We start from the raw sequence: 9286 nt of genomic DNA on the forward strand, positions 1-9286 counted from the left end.
CAGAAAAAAAAAGCTTTCCGAGAAGCATCAACTGCAAACATATTCATCACATCAGGTTAGATCTATCACCATCATCATCATCCTCCTCGTCGTCGTCGGTCGTGAGCATGCACACAGCAAATTCTTATACCCGCCCCATCGCTATCATCTTAGCACCCTCAAACAACAGAAATAATGCAAAAAAAAAACAGCGAAAAAGGTAAAACGAAGAAAAAACAGGTTAAATGTGAATCTTGCTCCTATTATGGAGCACTCTTTTCGTTCACTTACTCGCTTAATGAATAGGAAATTTATGATAGAACGTGTGAAATGTAATTATTTTGTTGTTGTTCGCTTGTACTCCATTCATCCTCCTTCTTTTCCTCCGTAGATGGTTGCTTGAGTGCCAATCTCCGGGAGTCTCTCTTAGCCTACTACTAGCAAGATATATCCGCTCGATGGTCTCGACAGTGTGGCGGCCTGCTGCTGGCCATAGATAGCAGGCGCTGCCCCCACTAGTGAGAAGCTCGTCTTTTGGAGTTTATTTTAATGCACAAGACTTGCGATGCATAATAAAAATAAAGCACAACTAAGGGCGTCCGGGGGACCATTTAGATCGGATTGATCGGTACGCAGGGCTTCGTAGGCAACTTCAGATAGGAAGTTAACTAAGCCAGGTCCATAACACTTTTAGGTGCTTCACGTATTTGGGGCCGGGGCTGTTGTGGCCGAAGACCGTTTTGCCAAAAATTCTTTCACCCAAGAGGTCATTTAGCCGCAAATTGTGTATCCTCAGTTCAGGGGTTTTTGTTGGTGCCACACTGTGAACAATCCGTGAGACCTAGAAATATAAAACTGGCTCTCGTCCGTGAAGATATTGTCAATGGGAATTGTATGGCCAGGGTTTCGGTGCATTTTGCTCCAAAGAAACAGACAATAACACTCTGCACCACTTCAGCCCACAACATCCGGAGATATTTTCGGTCTTGTCTGTCTTGTCTGTCTTGTCTGTCTTGTCTGTTTTGTCTGTCTTGTCTGTCTTGTCTGTCTTGTCTGTCTTGTCTGTCTTGTCTGTCTTGTCTGTCTTGTCTGTCTTGTCTGTCTTGTCTGTCTTGTCTGTCTTGTCTGTCTTGTCTGTCTTGTCTGTCTTGTCTGTCTTGTCTGTCTTGTCTGTCTTGTCTGTCTTGTCTGTCTTGTCTGTCTTGTCTGTCTTGTCTGTCTTGTCTGTCTTGTCTGTCTTGTCTGTCTTGTCTGTCTTGTCTGTCTTGTCTGTCTTGTCTGTCTTGTCTGTCTTGTCTGTCTTGTCTGTCTTGTCTGTCTTGTCTGTCTTGTCTGTCTTGTCTGTCTTGTCTGTCTTGTCTGTCTTGTCTGTCTTGTCTGTCTTGTCTGTCTTGTCTGTCTTGTCTGTCTTGTCTGTCTTGTCTGTCTTGTCTGTCTTGTCTGTCTTGTCTGTCTTGTCTGTCTTGTCTGTCTTGTCTGTCTTGTCTGTCTTGTCTGTCTTGTCTGTCTTGTCTGTCTTGTCTGTCTTGTCTGTCTTGTCTGTCTTGTCTGTCTTGTCTGTCTTGTCTGTCTTGTCTGTCTTGTCTGTCTTGTCTGTCTTGTCTGTCTTGTCTGTCTTGTCTGTCTTGTCTGTCTTGTCTGTCTTGTCTGTCTTGTCTGTCTTGTCTGTCTTGTCTGTCTTGTCTGTCTTGTCTGTCTTGTCTGTCTTGTCTGTCTTGTTTGTCTTGTTTGTCTTGTCTGTCTTGTCTGTCTTGTCTGTCTTGTCTGTCTTGTCTGTCTTGTCTGTCTTGTCTGTCTTGTCTGTCTTGTCTGTCTTGTCTGTCTTGTCTGTCTTGTCTGTCTTGTCTGTCTTGTCTGTCTTGTCTGTCTTGTCTGTCTTGTCTGTCTTGTCTGTCTTGTCTGTCTTGTCTGTCTTGTCTGTCTTGTCTGTCTTGTCTGTCTTGTCTGTCTTGTCTGTCTTGTCTGTCTTGTCTGTCTTGTCTGTCTTGTCTGTCTTGTCTGTCTTGTCTGTCTTGTCTGTCTTGTCTGTCTTGTCTGTCTTGTTTGTCTTGTCTGTCTTGTCTGTCTTGTCTGTCTTGTCTGTCTTGTCTGTCTTGTCTGTCTTGTCTGTCTTGTCTGTCTTGTCTGTCTTGTCTGTCTTGTCTGTCTTGTCTGTCTTGTCTGTCTTGTCTGTCTTGTCTGTCTTGTCTGTCTTGTCTGTTTTGTCTGTCTTGTCTGTCTTTTTTTTATTTATTTGTCTGCATCAACAGGCTGTGTAAAGCCCCAATGATGATTTAAGTAACTTATATAGGTAAAAATCAAATCAAAAAATAAAAACTAAGAATAAAATACATAAATAAAACACACAATCATTCACGGTTAACTGTGCCAGAAAAGAACGATGAGAAGTATCTTCGTAGCAGCTGTCGAGGCATATGGAAATCGAAGATGCCCGAGACTCGATTGAACACTCGTTGCAGCCCAACTATTGCACCGTTCATGCCATAGTTTGTGCGCTGAAGTGGCAATCTCAGCAAAACGTTGTTACGTAGCGCACGGGGTTGGACGTTAATGTTGACTTGCCCCAAGATTGCACTGCAATCAATTCTACCTTGTAAAGTGTCCGCAATGAACAGGGCCCTAGAGGTGTCTCTTCTAGTTCGGAGAGGCTCCAGATCAATCAGCTGGCAACGACTTTCATAGCTGGGCAGATGAAATGGGTCTCTCCAAGGCAGCTTCCGCAGAGCGAATCGAAGAAAACGGCGTTGAACGGACTCAACTCTCTCAGCACCATTGTTGTAGTTTAGACTCCAGACCACAGAACAATATTCCAGAATGGATCGCACTAAGGAACAGTACTGTGCCTTCAACCAGTAGATATCGGAGAAATTTTTTGCTATCCTGAAGATAAATCCCAACGTCCTAGACGCCTTGTCGACAACGTACGAGATGTGCTGCTTGTACGTAAGTTGAGAATCTAGAATAACACCCAGATCTTTCACATGGTTCACACGGTCGATTACAGTGCCGATAAGTTTGTATTCAAATGTGATTGGTTCTTTCTTCCGAGTAAAAGTGATCACTGAACACTTAGTGGGGTTAACCACCATTCGGTTCAAATTACACCAGCTGGCAAAGGCTTCGAACTGACGTTGAAGGAAGTGACAGTCATCAATCGAGTGGATTCGTAGGTAGATTTTAAGATCGTCTGCATACGATAGTCGTGGGCCTTCGATGACCAAGTTCACGTCATTGAAGTAGAGTAAGAAAATCAAAGGTCCCAGGTGACTTCCTTGAGGTATTCCTGACGTAGCTAGATATATATTGGACCGGTTGTCACCAATGGCAACCATCAGTTGCCGATCAGTGAGATATGAACGAAACCATCGCAAGAGGTTGCCGCTGACCCCAAGTCTATGCAACTTGGCAATCGCGATGGCATGGTTTAGCTTATCGAAGGCAGCTGACAAGTCGGTGTATATGACGTCTGTTTGAGTCCTCTCTGCCATGCTTTCCGTAAGATACGATGTCAAACACAGCAGATTTGTGGAAGTAGAACGACCGGAAGTGAAGCCGTGTTGATCACCACTTAGATACTGCTTACAATGAGAGAGTAGAGGCTCCATGATGACTAACTCGAATAACTTCGAAACTGCGCTCAACGACGTAATTCCACGATAATTGTCCACATCCCGTTTGCTGCCCTTTTTGTGGATAGGAAACATATGTGCGAATTTCCAACAAGATGGAAATGTACCACTCGAGATGGACAATCGAAATAGGTGAAGCATGGGCATCAGCAAGCTGGCGATATGCTTTTTCAGGAATACGGATGGAACGCCATCGGGTCCTGGATTGAAGGACGACTTGAGTTGTGATGCGGCAGTGGAAATCATCTCGACGTTGACATCCATCGCACCCAGTGTTTGACCGTACAGTGGAACATTACTAGCTGCTAGGGTAACGTGTTCGTCAGTTAATCTCTCATTCGTGAAAACTCTGGCGAACTTCTCAGAAAACAAGCGACAGATCTGCTGAGAAGTGGATGCAACTGCTCCATTCAACACCATTGAAGAAGGTAGGCCGGATTCCTTGCGCTGCTCATTTACGTAATTCCAGAATGACTTCGGGTGCGACTTGAGTTTCCTCTGAATCCCTCGTTGATATCGCGAATAGCATCGACGGCTAACTCGCTTGAACTCATAATTGAGCCTAACGTAGTGACGTTTCAGCGAAAGCGTACGATACTTAGTGAATTTTCTTAATGCGGCTCTCTTGGTCGACTTCAACCTACGCAGTTCACTCGTCTGCCAGGGAGGATGAGAAATTTTACGGTGAACTCTTTTCGGAACGTGCCTGTCAATGACATAAGCCAAGACATGTGAAAATGTTTGCGCAGCGGTTTCAACATTATCAGGATCTAGGATGCTCTCCCAATCTAAACTAGATAGCACGTTGACGATACTACGGTGATCGGCTTTCCGGAAATCGTATGACACGGTCGTGGAAATGTCGTCAAAGACCCGATCGTGATTGTCAGCAACAGTGACAACCAAGGGAGGGTGATGATGTACTTGCTTTACTAGTGGAGAAGGTGCCGTGGAGATGAAAGGAGCGGTGTCCTGAACGCTAACGAAGCAGAGGTCCAGGCTACGGTTGTTTTCGTTGACTACGTGGTTTATTTGAGATAGTGTTGCTGTACTATAGCAGTCGAGAAGGCTAACTGATCCTGTATGAAATACAGAGTGTACAGGGTCTGGGTAGAGAAAGCCGCTGTAAGATGGTTTCCAGAAAACACCGGGTAGATTGAAGTCGCCCAGAACGATTATCTCATCAGTTGGTGTCGCACTCTCCATTATGGTGAAAACGGACCGGCAATGGGTATCGATAAGTTCGTTGTCACGAACCCGGTCAGGTGCAATATACACCGCACATAGGTACAGTGTGCGATCGCTCAGTTCTACGGCCACCCAAACTTGTTCCACACAGTTCCACAAGACGTTTTCAATAGCTCTCGCCTTTAACCCGGAACGAACTGCCACGAGAACACCACCTCCAGTAGATTTCCGACTGTTTTTCGGATTTCTGTCACAGCGGAAAACCTCGTATTCGGATCCGAACACCTGGATGGAAAGCGTTCGAGAATCGAGCCAAGTCTCGACAAAAACGATGACATCGTAGCACAGGTCCGATACAGCTAGGTGGTAGTCAAGAACACCAGAATTCATTCCGCCTACGTTTTGGTAGTAGAAAATGACGTCGTGTTTACTACGGTCGGTGGTCGCACGAGGTAAGGCGTTTTCCCTGGAAGTCATGGAAATATCAGGTGGCGAATGGACATGAACAATCTCAAGTGGATACTCGCCGTAGTGAGTAGGTTGGAAGACCCCCTCTCCACATCCAACCACAGGCCCGGAACGACTATGAAGATCGGAGGCGGCAGATGGCAGGACTGGGTCAGAGGGATTGGGGGCTTCCACAATGCTTTCTACAGCGCGTCCCAGGTTCCAATTAACAGGAGTAGAAGCATTTCCTCGATCGGTGACATTCAGAGTGCTGAAATTCGACTCGGCATCAGGCAGTGAATGTTCAGAATAATATTTGTACTTGCCTGACATAGCAGGTTGGAAGACCCTCGATCCACATCTAAGCTCAGGGCCGGGACGACATTGATGTACGCTGGCAGGAATCGGCACGACTGAGTTAGAGGTCTTGTCTGTCTTGTCTGTCTTGTCTGTCTTGCCTGTCTTGCCTGTCTTGTCTGTCTTGTCTGTGGGCAGTCAGCGGCGCCGGTGGTGTAATGGTAAGCGTGATTACCTTTCACCAGAGCAGTTGATGGGTCGATAGGTAGGGTCGTCCAGGTGTGGGAGCTGCCTCCCTGGCGTCGGTGGCATTGGTGCTCAACATGGAAAACAAGATCGACGGAAAACAAATCAAAGAAGAAAAAAACAATGATTTTAAAAGGGTAAAATTTAAATGAAAATTCACCAAATGGAACACAGCCTATAAAACGCTGCCATGAAGGCATTTTATTTATGAGTAAAACTTCCATCCATTTTTCCATCTGTCAAATTTAAGTGAAAATTCACCAAATGACAAAAAAAAACACAGCTTTAATGCGTTCAATTTTTTTCGTGTTCAACGTTTAGGTTTACTTGAAGTCCATTTCGTAGTTTGATTGAAGTTCAGTTGATGTGTAATAAAATGTTTATGTCTTGTCTGTCTGTCTGTCTGTCTGTCCTGTCTGTCCTGTCTGTCCTGTCTGTCCTGTCTGTCCTGTCTGTCCTGTCTGTCCTGTCTGTCCTGTCTGTCCTGTCTGTCCTGTCTGTCCTGTCTGTCCTGTCTGTCCTGTCTGTCCTGTCTGTCCTGTCTGTCCTGTCTGTCCTGTCTGTCCTGTCTGTCCTGTCTGTCCTGTCTGTCCTGTCTGTCCTGTCTGTCCTGTCTGTCCTGTCTGTCCTGTCTGTCCTGTCTGTCCTGTCTGTCCTGTCTGTCCTGTCTGTCCTGTCTGTCCTGTCTGTCCTGTCTGTCCTGTCTGTCCTGTCTGTCCTGTCTGTCCTGTCTGTCCTGTCTGTCCTGTCTGTCCTGTCTGTCCTGTCTGTCCTGTCTGTCCTGTCTGTCCTGTCTGTCCTGTCTGTCCTGTCTGTCCTGTCTGTCCTGTCTGTCCTGTCTGTCCTGTCTGTCCTGTCTGTCCTGTCTGTCCTGTCTGTCCTGTCTGTCCTGTCTGTCCTGTCTGTCCTGTCTGTCCTGTCTGTCCTGTCTGTCCTGTCTGTCCTGTCTGTCCTGTCTGTCCTGTCTGTCCTGTCTGTCCTGTCTGTCCTGTCTGTCCTGTCTGTCCTGTCTGTCCTGTCTGTCCTGTCTGTCCTGTCTGTCCTGTCTGTCCTGTCTGTCCTGTCTGTCCTGTCTGTCCTGTCTGTCCTGTCTGTCTGTCTGTATCACAAAAATCTTCTTATTTTTCTTTTGGTATTTTTTTTTTTTTTTTAATTCTTTATTTAAGAGATTTTTAGCCTTAGGCTAGTTCATCTCTAATTTTCTTTTGGTAGTTCAATTCATATATTTAAAGGAACAAATGTTCGTTTATTCTTTTGGTTTGCCAAATCCGAACTGCCGTGCCTTCCGCTTAACCCCTTCCATTAAATTTTGCACAGTGGTCTCATCGACCGTATTCGCCGCCGAACGCCAGTTAGATTGAAACTGCTACTCGTTTTCCATGGATTTATTAGTTTTTTTGAGATTCCGTCCAATACCGTTCGATAAGGCAGAGTTCTGGGCTGTTGGGAGGGTTGTGGTCTTTGGGTACCACAACCACGTTGTTTGCATCCACAACCACTCGATTGCCTTTTTCCCATAGTGGCAGCTCGGCAAAACCGGCCAGAACAGCACAGGTCTATTATGTTGCTTTAGGAATGGTAGCAGCCGTTTTTCCAGGCACTCCTGGACGTAGATCTCATGATCGATGGTTCCTGTAGTAATGGAAATGCCGCTTTTTAGACCACACGTGCATATGGCCTGCCAGACGACATATTTTTTCGGGAACTTCGATAGTTTGATGTTTTTGAAAATTTCAGCCACCTTCCCTTTTCCTGATGCGGTATAATAACATAGAGGTAACTCTAAGACCAGAAGGTCCCGAAGAAACGTGCTCAACTTGTTGGCTCAGCTCTGGTACTCTCTTCGGTCCCAAGCTAATCGATGCACCCCTCGAAACAATCCACGAACCCCTCATTTTATCTGTCAAACTTTCATATCGAATCAAAACAAACATAGTGTAGTACTAGAATTTCGACTAGAATGGGGTACGTTGATCGATTTGCTTGGGACCAATAGGCTTGTAAAGTAGTGAGCCAATTTAAAATCGTTAGTTTCCACCGGTTGGTAGAAGTGCCCGGTAATGCGGAAACTGGAATGCCAGGACAAGATCTAGCAATCGTCCGTTTCGGTTCGGAAAAGTCTTTTCTTGAGTAAACTCGTGTAAAACTCGTGTAAAAATCCGTCTAAATGATATGCGATAGCGGTGGCTCAATGAATGGTGTGTCGCTGTCGGTGAAGCGCCACTGCAAACCAGCTTGGTTGTAGTCACCAAATAGGAGAGTGGGAGAGCGGGGACAGAATCGAGACGAAATCGAGCCTAGCGATTCCACATTCTAACGGATTATCGTGCAGTCATTTTTCCGGCCGGGAGGCAGGTAGACAGCGCCTATACTGAGAATATGTGGTGGAAATTCTACGACAATCCAGAGCTGTTCCAGTAAACAGGAAATGGGTAGCTGGTTAGTCTTGTTGAGGCAGCAATCAGAACGCCTCCACCGCGCGATTTTGAACTGTTCACTGGAGATCAGTCAGTTATGAAGGCAGAATAAAGTGATCCGAAAAGTTGCGATGAATAGATCCGGTGATCCAGTCACGTCAGTACGATTAAATCATATTCAGCCTCCGCAACAGCCCAGAAAAACAAGTCGATTTTAGTTCTCAGCCAGGAGTTGCAGGCCGAAAGCCCCCGATTTTTTGTTTAGGTTTTGCTTGACAATAGCTTTTCAGCTTCACAACTCCATATGTTGCTGCGATGCGAAAAGCGAGAAAGCAAATGACAGTGATCTTGCTCACTGAGCAATGTGAGTTACTCGAGGTGCCTCAAAAGCAACTCTGAAATTGCTCAGGAGCTGTCTTACCCCTTGGTTTACTACCTTGCTTACTTCAAAGTAAGGAGTAAGTTTAACAATTTTTGAAGATTTTCGAGCAAGGCTGTCCCAAATCATAATAAAAGATTACACAATTGACGAGACTCTCCGTACCCTGGGGATGGACCTCTAACAAAAGTCTACAGGATATTTGACGAATGTCCATAGTTTCGAAAGGATTTTGGGGGAAACCCAAACAAATTAGTCAGAGTCAGAGACACGTAAAATAGGCCTGCTTACCCTGGACGGCCGGATAGAATGCAAAGTGTAAAGGTAAAGAATCCATTTCCAATTGCAGCATTGATGTATGGTGCAACAAGAACCCGGTGCAGAACGGTCCTGCCATTCTGTAGATGCGTCTGCAACCACAGCAGTTTCTCCCGGAAAAACCACTCGGTACGACTGATGATCCACCAAACAGGCAGCCGTACGTACAGCTCATTCTACACGGAAATGAAAAACTACCCAAATATGAGTTGTTTTGACTCAACCGCGGAGCTCAGCCCAATAAGCTAATTTTGAGTATAATCGATATAACTAATTTTAGGTAAAATGCAGATACTACTTAATATGTAGCTTTGACCCGTCTAAAAATAGCTGAAATGCTAGTAAGATTTACTGACCTTTGGGTAAAAATGATTTCGTGCTTTATC

Source organism: Ochlerotatus camptorhynchus, unplaced genomic scaffold (genome assembly GCF_037179485.1).
Source record: "Ochlerotatus camptorhynchus isolate MF236.1 unplaced genomic scaffold, CSIRO-AGI_Acam_v1.1 ptg000276l, whole genome shotgun sequence".
Taxonomy (NCBI): Eukaryota; Metazoa; Arthropoda; class Insecta; order Diptera; family Culicidae; genus Ochlerotatus; species Ochlerotatus camptorhynchus.